A 14,764-nucleotide genomic window follows, 5' to 3' on the forward strand; every position below is an offset into this window, starting at 1 on the left:
TACATTTAAAACATGATTAATACATCTCAAAATACCATTTCCCCCAAAAGGAACCAGTCGTCCTTGGAGAAATTGTTGGCTCCAGGAAATATATGAGATGAGCCTGGAAGGTCTTGTCATACCAGAAAGTAAGGAAGCTTTCAAAGATGGCTTGAGTCATCCCGAAAGGACTCAATAGCCAACTTGAGATGCCTCCCACTGGCCAAAGATGGGATGATTTTAGCCTCAATAAAGATAAAAACTGCAATGGATTAAAAAACGGCACATATATTTAAAGCTACAAGTTAACAATGCTACTAAAAAGAAGTGTATTGTTCCTGATTGGAGGATGCTAGGAAGTCAACTCAGTGTTTTGAAAACCAGTAAATAAAGAAAAAGAATCAAGCATTTATCCTGTTTTTCTGAACTGTGCCACTGGGTAACCAGATAGTAAATGAAGGGACTTTTCTTTGTTTCAGTGCTATATAAGGAATGGTGGAATTAGACTATCACCATTTGATAAGCCCTAATATATTAAAGGATCTAAGTATTGAGTGTCGACACCTCTTGTCAGAACAAAAAGAGATAGCCAGACAGCCTCCTGCTAGAATATACTACTACTTAGGAAGCCGTTTTACAAAAACATTGAACCTGAATCTGAACGAGCCTACAACCAATTTATAAGAAATTCAAAGGCGAGGTGAAACACAATATATGATGCCACCACAGAGTTGTAATCAGCAAAATCCAGACTGTGGGAAATTCTCCAGGCCAAAAGCCCTGTTGTATTCAACAAATTCATTTCAATGAAAAAGTATTAAATGGGGCAGAGGCGAGGGGGGTGAGGATACCTATCAATCGGTATCAGTGCAGACCTGATACAGATCCTAATTCAAATAAACCTTTTAAAAGTTATAATTTTATAAAGTGATTGGAAATTTGATCTCTGACTACAAGTTTGATTACATTAAAGAATTGTTAATTTTTTAGATACAATAATGGAATTTGGGGGACTTTTTTCAGAGTCCTTACTTGTTAGAAATATATACTGAAACATTTATGGCTAATTATATGATGTCTGGTATTTGCTTCAAAATAATGCAGGAGGGGGTTGTGAATGAGTATAGATAAAATGGAATTGGTCAGTGGGTAATGAGCACGTGAAGGATCTTTATGCTATTCTGTTACTTTTGTGTGTATTTAAAATTTTCCATAATAAAAAGGTTTTACAGGAAAGAACACAAGGTGACAACAAGTTATCAATTACCCTCTCTATTCCCAGACCTACACCTCTGGCTACCCTGTAGCCCATTAATGTGAAAAGATCCAAAGACTAGCCATCTATTGATATTTGGCCAGTCAAGATTTCAGTTTTCAAATTTTTCCTTAATGGAACTTTCCAGGCACATTTGTAATAACATCTTATTAATTCTTTTTTTTGTAATAAATAAATTTATTTACTTTTGGCTGTGTTGGGTCTTTGCTGCTGCGCTCGGGCTTTTCTCTAGTTGAGGTGAGGGGGGGCTACTCTTTGTTGTGCTGCATGGGCTTCTCATTGGGGTAGTTTCTCTCATTGCAGAGCACGGGCTCTAGGTGTGTGGGCTTCAGTAGTTGCAGCATGCGGGCTCAGCAGTTGTGGTGCACGGGCTTAGTTGCTCTGTGGCATGTGGGATCTTCCCGGACCAGGGCTCGAACCCTTGTCCCCTGCATTGGCAGGTGGATTCTTTTTTTTTTTTTTTTTTGCGGTACGGGGGCCTCTCACTGTTGTGGCCTCTCCCGTTGCGGAGCACAGGCTCTGGACGCGCAGGCCCAGCGGCCATGGCTCACGGGCCCAGCCGCCCCGCGGCAATGTGGGATCCTCCCAGACCGGGGCACGAGCCCGAGTCCCCTGCATCGGCAGGTGGACTCTCAACCACCAGGGAAGTCCCCCTATTGATTCTTATGAAAGCTAGATAGATTTAATTAATCATTCAGGCGACTAAAAAATAACCCCTTTATGTTAAATGCTAATTATTTTGATTAAACTTTTTTTAATGTCTTGTATCACTGCCTGTCATAGGAAATTGAGTCACTAACAACTTTTTAAAAAACATTTTATGACTCAGAATCATTGTTAGGAAACCTCAGGCACTGAGCTGGCTGTAATCTAGCCTAAGGGGCTATGTAATTACCTGCTGTTATTAGTGTTGATTCAAAAGCCCTGAGACCTTGCTTCTCTTCTAGATGGTGATCTTCCGTTTCCTCCTCCTTGCTGCAGTCAGCATATCTGCTCCCCACGTCCCCACCTTGTAACTGTAGTCTGTTCTCTATCCCTCTTACACTCCTCATAGCAGCCTAATAGGGGGCCCTGCTCACAGTAAGCACCCAATAACCATTTACTGCATTGGATTAAACCTGGGAAGAATGGAAGTCTGCCAAAGGAAATCAAATGATTAAGCTTACTAAATCATTAATTTTAGACACATCCCTTAAGCCGCTGAGTGAGGTTTGGGAATTCTTACCTGAGTTCCAAATGGCTGAGGTAGCCAGGAGTCTGGCTGTGGAATTAAATGGGGGATGCGGCTCTAGTGTGCATCAAAATGTATGTTTGCGGGCACACGTAACCGCTGCTGATTTGTACCGCAGGAAGAACAACAGTAGCAAATTGATAAAGAAGTTCTAGGTCCACTTCTAATATGAAGAACAGCCCTTGATTACCTTAAGTACAGCCCCTACCTTCATTGTAGATACCAGTGTACGAAAGTATTGTCTGAAATTCCAGGCTACTTGTTGAAATTAAAACACTTTTTTATAAAAGATGATGAAATATTTTGACTAACACAAAGAATTAGGTAAATTGTGTGGAAGGAAAAACCCATAATCTCCAGTTTGTCTTTCCTACTAAAACGTTTGATCTTTAACTATGAGATATATCTTAAGTGTATCTTTAGTAGGCACCTTATTTCTCACTAAATATAGTTTTGTTCAGGCACAAAACCTTGGAGTCATCCTAGATTTCCCTTGGTCTCATCTCACATCCAATCCATCTGTAAATCCTGCTGACCCTACCTTCAAAATCCATCCAGGATTGAGCTGACACCTCTGCCACTACACCCCAGTCCAGGTCACCTCCTCTCTCCCTCTCCTGAGTTTTGTTTTAGCTCCTTATCTGTCCCCTACTTCCACCACTGTCTGTTCTCTATCTATACCTGGTGTGATTGTTTATGAGAAGACAGTCTTATCCTGTCTCTTCTCGGCTCTGTACTCTCCAGTGGCTCCCATTACACACCACGTCTCATCATGGTCGACTATCTACACAGCCAGCCCCTGCCTGCCTCTCCAAACTCATTTCTTCCACTCTCCCTGTTGGCGGCTCTGCTCCCATCACATGAGCTTTCTTGCTGCTCTTTAAACATGCAATAAATCTGTGTTGAATGAATGAAATCTAATAGTTGCTGAATGCATGAATTAGTGAATTAAATTCTATAATAATTGTAATCAATATAACAATTAGTACAAGCTGTTACGCTAGCCCAGCCCAGGGAGATGCTTTTTTTTTACCCAACTGGTCTAAACTGGTGGTTCTCAGACTTTACCTGGCATCAGAATCACCTGAAGGGCTTGTTAAAACTCAGGTGACTGGCTCCACCCCTAGAGGAGTTTCAGATTCAGTAGATCTGGGGTGGGTCTAAAAATCTGCATTTCTAATAACTTCCCAGGTGATGCTGATGATTCTGACCAGGCACATACTTGGGCTTAAATATTCCAGCCTGGAGGTCAATTGAACATTCTGAGCAGAATTTTGGCAAATTTTGTCCTGGTGTTCGGGCATGGGGAAAAAAAAAAAACCCGGACCTCATTTTTTTTTTAATACTTAGCCACAAGGTGGCCCCCTAGCTCCGGTAATGACTCCACTGGCCCCCAATTAAACCAGCTTTTGTTATCTGGAGAAGTTCCCAACCATTTCTTTTCTTTCTTTTCCTTCCTTCCTCCCGCCCTCCCTCCCTCCCTTCCTCCCTTCCTTCCTTTTTTTTTTTGGTGAATTTAGCTGTAGGGCCAGTCGTTTGCTGTTCACAAAAGGCTGTCTCATGGGGGGCATGCTGGTGGCCTCCTCAGCAATGTAAGCTTCTGTGCTCTGTTAGAAATCACCACTGTCCTTCACATGGAAATGACACAGGGGAAAATAGGTGTGTAAGTGTGAGAAGACACTGTATCAGAAAATGAAAGGAGATTTCACTGGAGCCTACAAGGAAGGAAACACACACAGGACAGACGTCCAGCTCTGTGTAGCCCAAGGCGCCCTGCACACAGTAGACGCCGCATAGGCTGATCAGCCTCTCAACCCCTCACACCCCTCCACCTACCTCCTTACTGTGGGTGAGGAGGGCGCCTTTCCTTCAGCGGCCACCTGCCCTTGCCCGGCGTCTTCACTTCACTCCCAGCCAGCCAAGGGGGCCCTGGACCAGCAGGAGTCGGAGAAAAGGACGGAGGATTGAGAACAGGGCTTATCGCTTTCCTGGGCGAGGTGTTGGTACCAGCGGAGGGGCTGGGCTGGCAGCTGATGGGCCAAAGTGGAGAGTGCTGGGCGGGGCAGCATGCAAGGACTCAGTGTATGGCTCTCCCTCTTCTCCCGTGCACACCTGTTCTCTTGCTTCTCTTTCTTTGTAGACTGAAACATACATACATTTCATACATTCATGGAGCCTGGAAAATGCAGCCACGTGATAATGTGCAAAAGTTAAAAACAGCCTTCCTGACATGTATACACTAATATGTAGAAAATGGGTAACTAATACGAATCTGCTGTATAAAAAAATAAAATAAAATTCAAAAAATTAAATTACAAAAACTTATAATTAAATAACTTATATTTTTATAAATTAATTTTTATGTATAATATATAATTTAGAATTATACAGTAGTATCTAAATAAATACTCAGAACTCCAAAAAAAAAACCCCAAAACCAAAAAACAGCCTTCCACATTACAAGGGGGTTTCCATTCCCAGAAAGGATGTGTTCTTTATATGTTGATCTTTTTGTCACATAAAAGGGTCTCACTGAGGCTATAGGTGGTCCTCTTTGGGGACTACTGGTGATCTTTAGTCTTTGTTTCAGTTTTATTAAATTTATGAGAACTTTGTTTCTTACCACAAATATCATTACTCTCATATCTCTGTTTTCTACTCATTTGAGAGAAAAAAGAACAAGGGGAAGTAAAGCTTCAAATAGCTGTAAAACAGATATTGCTGAACGAAGATGGTGACACCACAGAGACAGACCCACTGGCTAGCGGGCAGCAGCATCACGAGAGGGTTTGCGGTATTTGTTCACTTATGGAGATCTGCAGGTGTCATAATGCAGGCATTTAGGGGAATCCAGACCTTGTCTGGAGTAGGGAGATATATCCTGTAAATGGGAGCTGTAGCAGACCCTGGCCACTGGCCCCTCAAGTCTCAGTGTAACTCCCTCAGGAGTAAAGCCTGAAAACCTAGAAACCCCTTTCCCAGACTCCTTCGAAGCTCTGCCGAACAGAGGCCCCTGTGTGACACTTAAAAGGTGCACCTGGGTTCATTGCAGCTCTATTTACAATAGCCAGGACATGGAAACAACCTAAGCGCCCATCATCGGATGAATGGATAAAGAAGATGTGGCACATATACACAATGGAATATTACTCAGCCTTAAAAAGAAATGAAATTGAGCTATTTGTAATGAGATGGATAGACCTAGAGTCTGTCATACAGAGTGAAGTAAGTCAGAAAGAAAAAGACAAATACCGTATGCTAACACATATATATGGAATTTAAGGGAAAAAAATGTCATGAAGAACCTAGGGGTAAGATAGGAATAAAGACGCAGACCTACTGGAGAACGGACTTGAGGATATGGGGAGGGGGAAGGGTGAGTTTTGACAGGGCGAGAGAGAGTCATGGACATATACACACTAACAAACGTAGTAAGGTAGATAGCTGGGGGGAAGCAGCCGCAAGGCACAGGGATATTAGCTCGGTGCTTTGTGACAGCCTGGAAGTGTGGGATGGGGAGAGTGGGAGGGAGGGAGACGCAAGAGGGAAGACATATGGGAACATATGTATATGTATAGCTGATTCACTTTGTTATAAAGCAGAAACTAACACACCATTGTAAAGCAATTATACCCCAATAAAGATGTTTAAAAAAAAAAAAAAAAGGTGCACCTGGGAAGGTGCAAGTGAGGAATACAGGGTAGAGCTATATTGGGACGTCGAGATGCAGTAGCTGGGGACGGGGTTCTACTGCCTGGTTCCTTGTATCCAAGGTGTGCGGCAGTGGGCAGTGCCAGCAATGGAACTTCTGTTAGAACAGTTCTTCTAGAACTCAGAACTCTTAGCTGCATTGTTCCTGGCTACTGGCTATTAGTAACCTGTTTCCCTATTATTCTCAGAAATTCTGCTTCTTACTAATACCCGGTAATCGATGCTTCTCGTAACTAGAGTGGATTCTGTTGTCTGTAACTCGGAGCTCTTACCAATAGGTTACTCTGTCTAAATCAAAGCTATTCAGACTGGCTCAAGGAAATGTGACATCATTCTCTTTAAATCCCCTGAAGTTGTGACACATCTCCTGTTACCTTCTTCTAGTTCCTGTTCACAGTTTGGAGCTCTTCCTCCCATGTGCTCTGATGCGTATCAGTCAGGAAGGTTCTAGCACTCCCTACCTGACTGCAGATTCTGCTGTTTCCTCATCCAGTTCCCTGAAGGTGTTCGTTTTGAAAACCAGCTGACACTCTTCCTTGGCACTTTTGTGGCACCTCCAGCACTGTCACTTGGATGTTTTTTGACAGCTATTACCATGAGAACATAAACACCACGGAGAAGTGAACACACTGACTTTCATGACTCAAAATGAAGAAACACAGCAAAGTGCTCATTGATCAGGGCTTACAGTACAGGATGCCATGACAGCTGTCAGCCAAGGGCGTATAATACTCCATCTACTTGCTAACGGGTATTGTTAAAAAATCTATATATGTTAACCCTATTCTTCAAAACTGTAATTCCTCATGTGAATGGCACTATCAGCTTTGCATAGAACAATGCTAAACGTAGTTTACTTTTATTGTACAAAAAGACACATGGCAGGAAAATCGAATATAGGGACTGAAGGCAGCCTAGAGATGTTTCATGTCAATAGCACTGACTAGACACTGAGAGAAGGCACCTGTGCTAAGAAAGGACTAAAGTGGCTAGCTCCAACTCTAACAACAAATCCCAGTGTGCAGGTGGGAGGGGGGTTGGGTTTCTCACACCACCAATCAATTCTCCAACACCATCTGGGTGTCCTAAAATTCAGCTCAATTCTGACACTAGCCACCAGGAGAGAACATCAGATCCCACAGGTTAAGGGCTCACTCCCACAAGACTGCCCCCACTTCAGATGCCAATTGCAAGTCCAGGTTGTCACCTGTGCTTCTGACTGATTGGTTATAAATCAGGGGTCCCCTTTGTCCCCTCCTTGGGTTTGATTAATTTGCTAGGGCTCACAGAAAATACTTACCAGATTACAGGTTTATTATAAAAGGATATAATTCAGGAACAGCCAGATGAAAGAGATGCATAGAGCAAGATATGTGGGAAGGGGCGTGGAGCTTCTGTGCTCTCTGAATGTGCCATTCTCCCCCAAAATCTCCATGTGTTCACCAATCCGGAGGCTCTCCGAACCCAGTCCTTTTGGGTTTTTATAGAGGCTTCATCACATACTACCTTGCCAGATACGATTTTTGTAGAGGAAGACGTTTAGATTTCATTAACACCTTTACTGTGATACTGACATACAACAAATGGCATTTATTTAAAGAAAAATGATTAAATCATTGGCCACTGGTGATCAATTCAACCTCCAGCCCGTCTCACCTCCTTGAAGTTAGGGGATGGGATTGAAATTTCCAACCTCTAATACCGGTTGATTCCCCTGGCAACCAGCTCCCATCCTTAGGTGCTTTCCAAAAGTCACCTCATTAACATAAACCAAGTTGTAGAAAAGGGCTGGTTATGAACAACAGGACGTTCGTTTCACCCTTATGGCTCTGAAGCAACTTCAGGAACTCAGCACAAGAGATCAAATACTATGACAAAAGATGCTGCCACGCTCCTAGCACTCAGGGAATTCCAAGCGTTTGGGGAGCTGTGAGCCAGGAACTGTGGATGAAGACCAACTCTACACGAGAAGTAGATTTTGGTCACCTGAATGACCAAATCTAGATTTATTATAAATCACTAGCTCAGCAGTTCACAGCCTTGGCTGCATATCAGAATCACCTGGGACTTAAAAAATGAAAATTATTCAGGTCCAAACCTAGACCAATCGAATCAGACTCTTCGAGGGTGGGGCTTAAGCATTTATTAAGCTCAGGTGATGCTAATGAGAACCACTGGGCAGGACTTTCTACTTTGCCTCATTTATTCTCATGAATGTGGCTTTTTTCTCCTCTCACTATAGGCATCTGAGGATTTAAGTTTTTCTAGTAAGTAGCATTTGTGGCTGGAGGCCAACTTACGGTTAGAAGACTCGTGCGCAGATGAGGCCTACTTGGTGTGGATGGGAGCTCCACCAGGGCACAAATACTTGCAGACAGGGATTGCTGGGGGCCATCTTGGAGTCTCCCGGAGATACGTGCCTTTGTTTGTCTTCCAGCTAGTAAAACCTCCAACCAGCCAACCAACAAGCCTCAGGCCATTGTCCTAGGGTTGGGATGGCTGGGCCCTCTTTCCTGGGCTGAACACTACAGCACAGTTTACATGACTTTCCAATTTCCACCAAACCATAGCAGTGGCAAATCGGTCAGGAGAGAGGGAACATATTTTCTTCAGAGCAGGGGTTGACAAACTTTTTCCATAAAGGACCAGATGGTAAGTTATTTAGGCTTTCTGGGAGAAAAGCCAAATAGAGGATATAGTGGAGGTTCTTATATAACAGAAGAGAAAATTCCTGCCCTGCTCCATCCTACCCCATTTGCCTGGGGTGGGCCATTCCCAGGAGTGGATACCTTGACGCCCAGGTGCCATCATCTCGGAGACATTTTCAGGACAGAGAGCCACTGGCCTGATGGGGAGAGGCTTGATAGACGGGGCGGGAGGCTGGGCTGCCACAGTCTGTTTCATTCTGCCAATGTCACCTGAGCCTTGGAGCATAAGTCCAGTCATCTCAACTTGGGCCACTGGCCAGAGGGAGGCAGTTTGCCAAGCTGCCAACACCTGGACTGGGCTTCTACTGCCTGGTCCCCAGCATTTGCCAACAGTGAAGTCCCCAACATGCAGGTGGTGACCAGTGTGGACCCTGGGCAGGGGTAAGATGCAGCCACCAACCAGGGAGGCTGGTGCTGGGAGTGGAGGGAGGAACGGGGACCAGGGCCACACACGCCTTTCTGTCACATGGACCCTTCCACCATAAGCACGTATTAAAGATTATATTTTGTAACTGTGATTATATTTTATAAACACAAATATAATCCAGGATGGGCTATATGCTTTCCTTCTGATTTTAAAATAAATTATCTTTGTGGGCTCCTACACATATTGTGGGCCCTAGGCCCTGTGTGTACCGTGCCTAATGGGTGAGTTGGCCCCGACCCAGTGGATGGGGCCACCCAAGCTTGGTCTCCATGGCTCACAATGCTTGTCTGTTGGAGCAGTGCCTGAGGGCCATGCAAAAGCAAGAAGCAGGCTGGATTTGACTTGGGGGCCGGTTGGCTGAACCCCTGCTCTAGATGACCAAGATGCAATTAGCTGAGAGCATTTCTCGTGGGCCACAGGACACCTAAGAAAAGACATGTTCACCCAAAGTAACTGGGAACCCCTACAGAGAGTTGGATCTCCTGCTGGGTCCTGCTACCCACCCCTATTACTTTTCCTAATGAAGTATTACTCACTTATGGAAAAGTATATGAAATATATGGCGTCAACTTAATTCATTATCACAAAGCAAACACCCGTCCAGATCAAGAACATAGCCAGCACTTCTGGAGGCCTCTCTAGTCCCCCTCTAATCACCACCTCCTCTCTCCACCTGAACAGGCTACTCAACTGACTTCTAACTCTGTAGGTCAGTTTTGTTGGTGTAAATGGAATAACACCACACAGAGCATTGCACGCTTTGGTGTCTGGCCTCTTTCAGTCCTGGCCATTGTTGCTCTTGTGTTTCCGGAAGGATGGAGTGGAGTGGGCCACCACTCACAAGATCCTTTTGTCCTGAGATTGCTTCTCTCAAATGGGCTTGGCTGGAGGTCAGGAGGGCCTGTGAGCAGCCCAGCCCACCAGCCCAGGGTGCTCTGTGGCCTAGAGATAAAATGTACATTCATGCTACAAAGTAGCTGGCAACAAACCCTTGTGACAGGCACGCTAACAAGAAAACCAACCTGACCAGGGAAGTTGATTAAGGATGTTCCTCTTAACTTCAGCCTCATTGCCTCTGAGACTCATTAACCACTACTTATTAAAAGGAAAAAAAATATTTTTACAGGGCAGACATATTCCACATGCTTTATGTTTGAGCGTGAGTCAAATCTTTTAACTGCAACTCACCTCCCGAGTTCAGGGCTGCCGTGTATAACCATGAGGTCTGCACACTGCATAACTCCAGGGGGCATCGTTGACAAAGAATATGATGTGCCTGGTGCTGGGCGTGGAACCACACAGTGCAGGGAGCAGCATGTCAGCAGACTCAGTTGCCTGGATCCAGACCACACTGTAACTTAACATGTGGTCTGGGTACCTAGACCTTCATCAGTTATACATTTGGGGAAAAGTTCTTCAAATTAGTTGTGTTCTGGTTCATCCATTATTATTAATTAATTAATTAATTATTTTTGGCTGTGTTGGGTCTTCGTTGCTGGGTTTTCTCTAGTTGTGGCGAGCAGGGGCTACTCTTTGTTGTGGTGCACGGGCTTCTCATTGCGGTGGCTTCTCTTGTTGCAGAGCACGGGCTCTAGGCGCACGGGCTCAGCAGTTGTGGCACGTGGGCTCAGTAGTTGCGGCGCATGGGCTTAGTGGCTCCGCGGCATGTGGGATCTTCCCAGACCAGGGCTTGAACCCATGTCGAGCATTGGCAGGCTGATTCTTAACCACTGTGCCACCAGGGAAGTCCGTTAATCCATTATTAATCCAGGAATCCACCGCCCCCTTTTTTTTGCCCCAATAGGCTAAAATGACTGAATCAGTATTTGATGATTAACAAGATCTTACAGGCTCTCCTGTGGGTGTGGGGGGGGAGAATGGAAGTAGTGGGAAGGTGGGCAGTGTTTACATTTTGAACACCAATTCTCTTTATCTGGGATGTATCTATAAAAGAAGCATTTTGTTACATATACAAAATGTCCAGAATAGGCAAATCCATAGAGACAGAAAGTAGATAAGTGGTTGTCAGAGGTCCTGGGTTTATTTTCTGGGCTGATGAAAATCTGGAATTAGATTGTTGATGGTTATACAGCTCTGTGAATATACTAAAAACCACTGAATTGTATACTTTGAAGGGGTGAATTTTATGCTTTGTGGATTATATCTCAATAAAGGTATTATTTTTTTCAAAAGTGAAGAGACACTGAATCTCTACTGACCTCAGGACACTAGCTGAAAAAATTTTTTCAAAGAAGGAACACTTCTGAGATTGATGTATGTTTTCTTTTCCCTCTAAAGGTGGAGCTATATTATATGAAGGGCTGGATATGTCCAGGTAAGACCGGAGATCTCTTCCTTCAGAGGCCCCAGGGTCTGGAAACTAAGGCTGCTAGTGGGAGCTTGTAGGATAATCGTATTATAAGAGGTTTCTAAGTTCCCTAATTGTGCTGGAATGCGGTGTCACTGAAAATGAGATGATATAAAAGAATGGGCTGGGTGTGGTGGCAAGGATGGTAGGCATGGGCAACTGTTTTAGGCAGGGACTTTCTCAGTAATTCTACAGACTGGGGCATTCTTTCAGCTTGGCTCTAGGCTTGCAGTAGATGGTCAATTAAGGCCTGTTGACCTACTTGTCCTAAAGAGACTTGACTATGGAGGTATGCCGCAAAACCACTCACTGTTTTAAGATCCCTGCTAGTGCTGAGTGGGAGGTGCCCAGGAGCCTGGACGCTCACCACCGCAAGTCACATCAGTGACTGTCCTGCAGCAGCTCTGACACCTGAGTGGCCTGCCAGGCCTCAGGGGGTCGTGCTGGCTAAACGCTACTAGAAAAAATAATCAATTCAGTCACCCCCAGGCCCTCCCCTAGAAGAGCTCCACCAGTAAATACCACTTCAAAACACAAGGAAGGAATAAAGGAACATGCAGATCCTAGTAGAAAGGCTGTATTCATTTCTGAGGACTGCTATGTTTTAAGGCAAGTGTCACACATACAAAACAGTCAGAGATGAACAGTATTTACCACAACATGTTAGAAGCGCAGGGGAGACATCTTCAGACAATGAGAAAGTGGCATTTTCCCCAGCCGGGTCACTCCTGGTCTGATTCTTGTTGCAAACAGAAAAACAGGGAGAGAGCCAAGGGAAGGGGAGCAATCACCATCTGGATTTTACAAGGAAGCACCCTTCCCCAGGCACGGCGCTCCCCTCACCGCAATCCCAGGTCCAGGATAGAGGATGCGCAGTCCCTGAGTCTGATTGTCCAGCTCTACTGTCCATGTTTTGTAAAATTCACCTTTAGAAACAGGAAAATCAGGATGCCAAAGACATGCAACTTGCAGTTAGTCCACCTCTGTCCAAATTCAAACTCGCCCGGACTGGAGCTAAAATATACACACACACATACATATAGATGTTACCCGCATGTATACCTCCCACATACATGCTGCATATATGTATGTGTACGTACATAGCCATGTATATATGTGGAAGAAGGAAAGATGAGATCTAATGACACCTGAAAAATAGTGAATGTTTGGGATTTGCAGTTTGGGATCCATCAATGTGATTGTTTCCCCTTTGAAAACAGAAGGCATCAGCAACAAGCCAGAGGGTTGAGGCTTCCAGGCTCCTCTCAGCCCAGCTCCTGGTCACTCCTGCTTCACAGGAGACAGGAGTGACTTAGCTGGTTTAAAGAGGGCTGAAGGGAAAAGGGCCAGGTCTGCTCCGTGCCCCTTGGTTCTTCCCCGCCCATTCCGCTCAGGCCCATGCCCCACAATCTTAATACAGGGGAGCTTCACTCTCTGTCCCCCCTTCCCCCTATTCCAGTTGTGACAAGGGAATGAGCGAGGCTGAAAGTTTGGGAGTTTTAATGGCCAATGTGCGGTGGCAGAAATGGTGCCTGGGTCTGGGAGTCAAGGGGAGGTCAGGTACCCAGAAGTGTGCTGGGAGGTGGGGTAGTTAATTCACAAAAAGATGAAGGACATCAGGAAGAGGCTGCATTTGATGCTAACAAGAAACTACTAAGAGAACAAGTGACATGATAACAGTTGCTCCTGCACACAGAACAAAGCCCTGCTCGTAAAAGCTGTCCTCCCCAGAAGACGGAGCCTCCTGGAGAACTTAGGTATCACTTAGGTAACAGCAAGGAGGGTACGGGGGTGTTAGCACTTGATATCCAAGAAGCAAAATGCGAAATGGTCGTTTTTCGCGGATTCACTCGGTTTGCCTCACCAAATCCCTCTGAGGTAGGTAAGAGGCAGGTGACATCAGCCCCATTGTACTAATGGGGTCAAGTGAGGCTCCAGGACTTGCTGCAGGTTACCCCACAGATACACACCAACAGCCACAGAGAAATAGCTGTCTAGTGCCTTTTAGGTTTTCCTTCCCTATCCCGGGCAATGCTTGTTCTCTCCGTAAAGCCCCCTCCCCTAGGTTCAGCTCAAGTCAGTAAGTATCAGGTGGACCATTTAGCTTATAATTTTAAACCTTGATGTCCTGGAGGGAAAGGAAACCAAGTCTATGGAAATCAGCCAAAGCTAGGGCATCTGGGAACAGTGGTACCTCACTCCAATGAAGGGGTGGGTTTGTGGGGTTTTTTAAATTTTCTTTTTGCTGCAATGCAGCATTTTAGGGAGGGTCTAGTTGGATTAAAATCTGTTGCTAGACCAGCCAGGGTCCTGAATGTGATGACCACATGACACCTCCCCAGCGGAGGGGGGCCCCTCTCTGGCCTGTTGCCAAATCAGAGTAGATGGGTGTAGAGCCAGAGTGTTGACATAGGCCCAGGTCATGAAAGCAGAAAACCTCCCCAGGGCTGGGGCCAGAATGGGGACATTAGCGCGCGCGTGTGTGTGTGTGTGTGTGTGTGTGTGTGTGTGTGTGTGTGTCCGGGCCTGATCAGGCTGCTTCCCTTCCCCCTGCAGCCTGTACTCCCCCTCCTTTCTTGGACTTCAGAATGTAATTGTTTACTTAGTGCCACTGACCAGAGACCCTAGCAGTGTTAACACCATGGAGTATGTCTAACTCGACGACGTGCAGCGCCTCCAGCCTAGTGACCCAGAAGCCAGTCAGGCCGATGTGTAGACTCTCAACACCTGAGGCCCAGCTCAGTGAATTCTAGCCACGGCTATGAATTTGGGAATTCTTCCAATTACTATGGCTCACGAGGCAATGTGACAGATGGCTGCCACCCGTCCAGGTCTGCCCGGAAAGCACCCAAGGCTGAGCTTTCCTGGGTGCAATGAAGTAACATGTGCATTTTCCAAGCTTTAACCACCAGGTCCTGTGAGCCTGTTACTCCCCCTGCCCGGCAGCTCGAGGGTGTGTTTCCAAACAGAGCTGGGGTGTACACAGTTGCACCTAGATATGGTAGGTCAAATGGCAGAGTGTCCTGGTCCTTGGGAACCAGGTCCCGCTGGGAAGCCCAATGCC

The sequence above is a fragment of the Phocoena phocoena genome, chromosome 14 (assembly GCF_963924675.1).
Source record: "Phocoena phocoena chromosome 14, mPhoPho1.1, whole genome shotgun sequence".
Taxonomy (NCBI): Eukaryota; Metazoa; Chordata; class Mammalia; order Artiodactyla; family Phocoenidae; genus Phocoena; species Phocoena phocoena.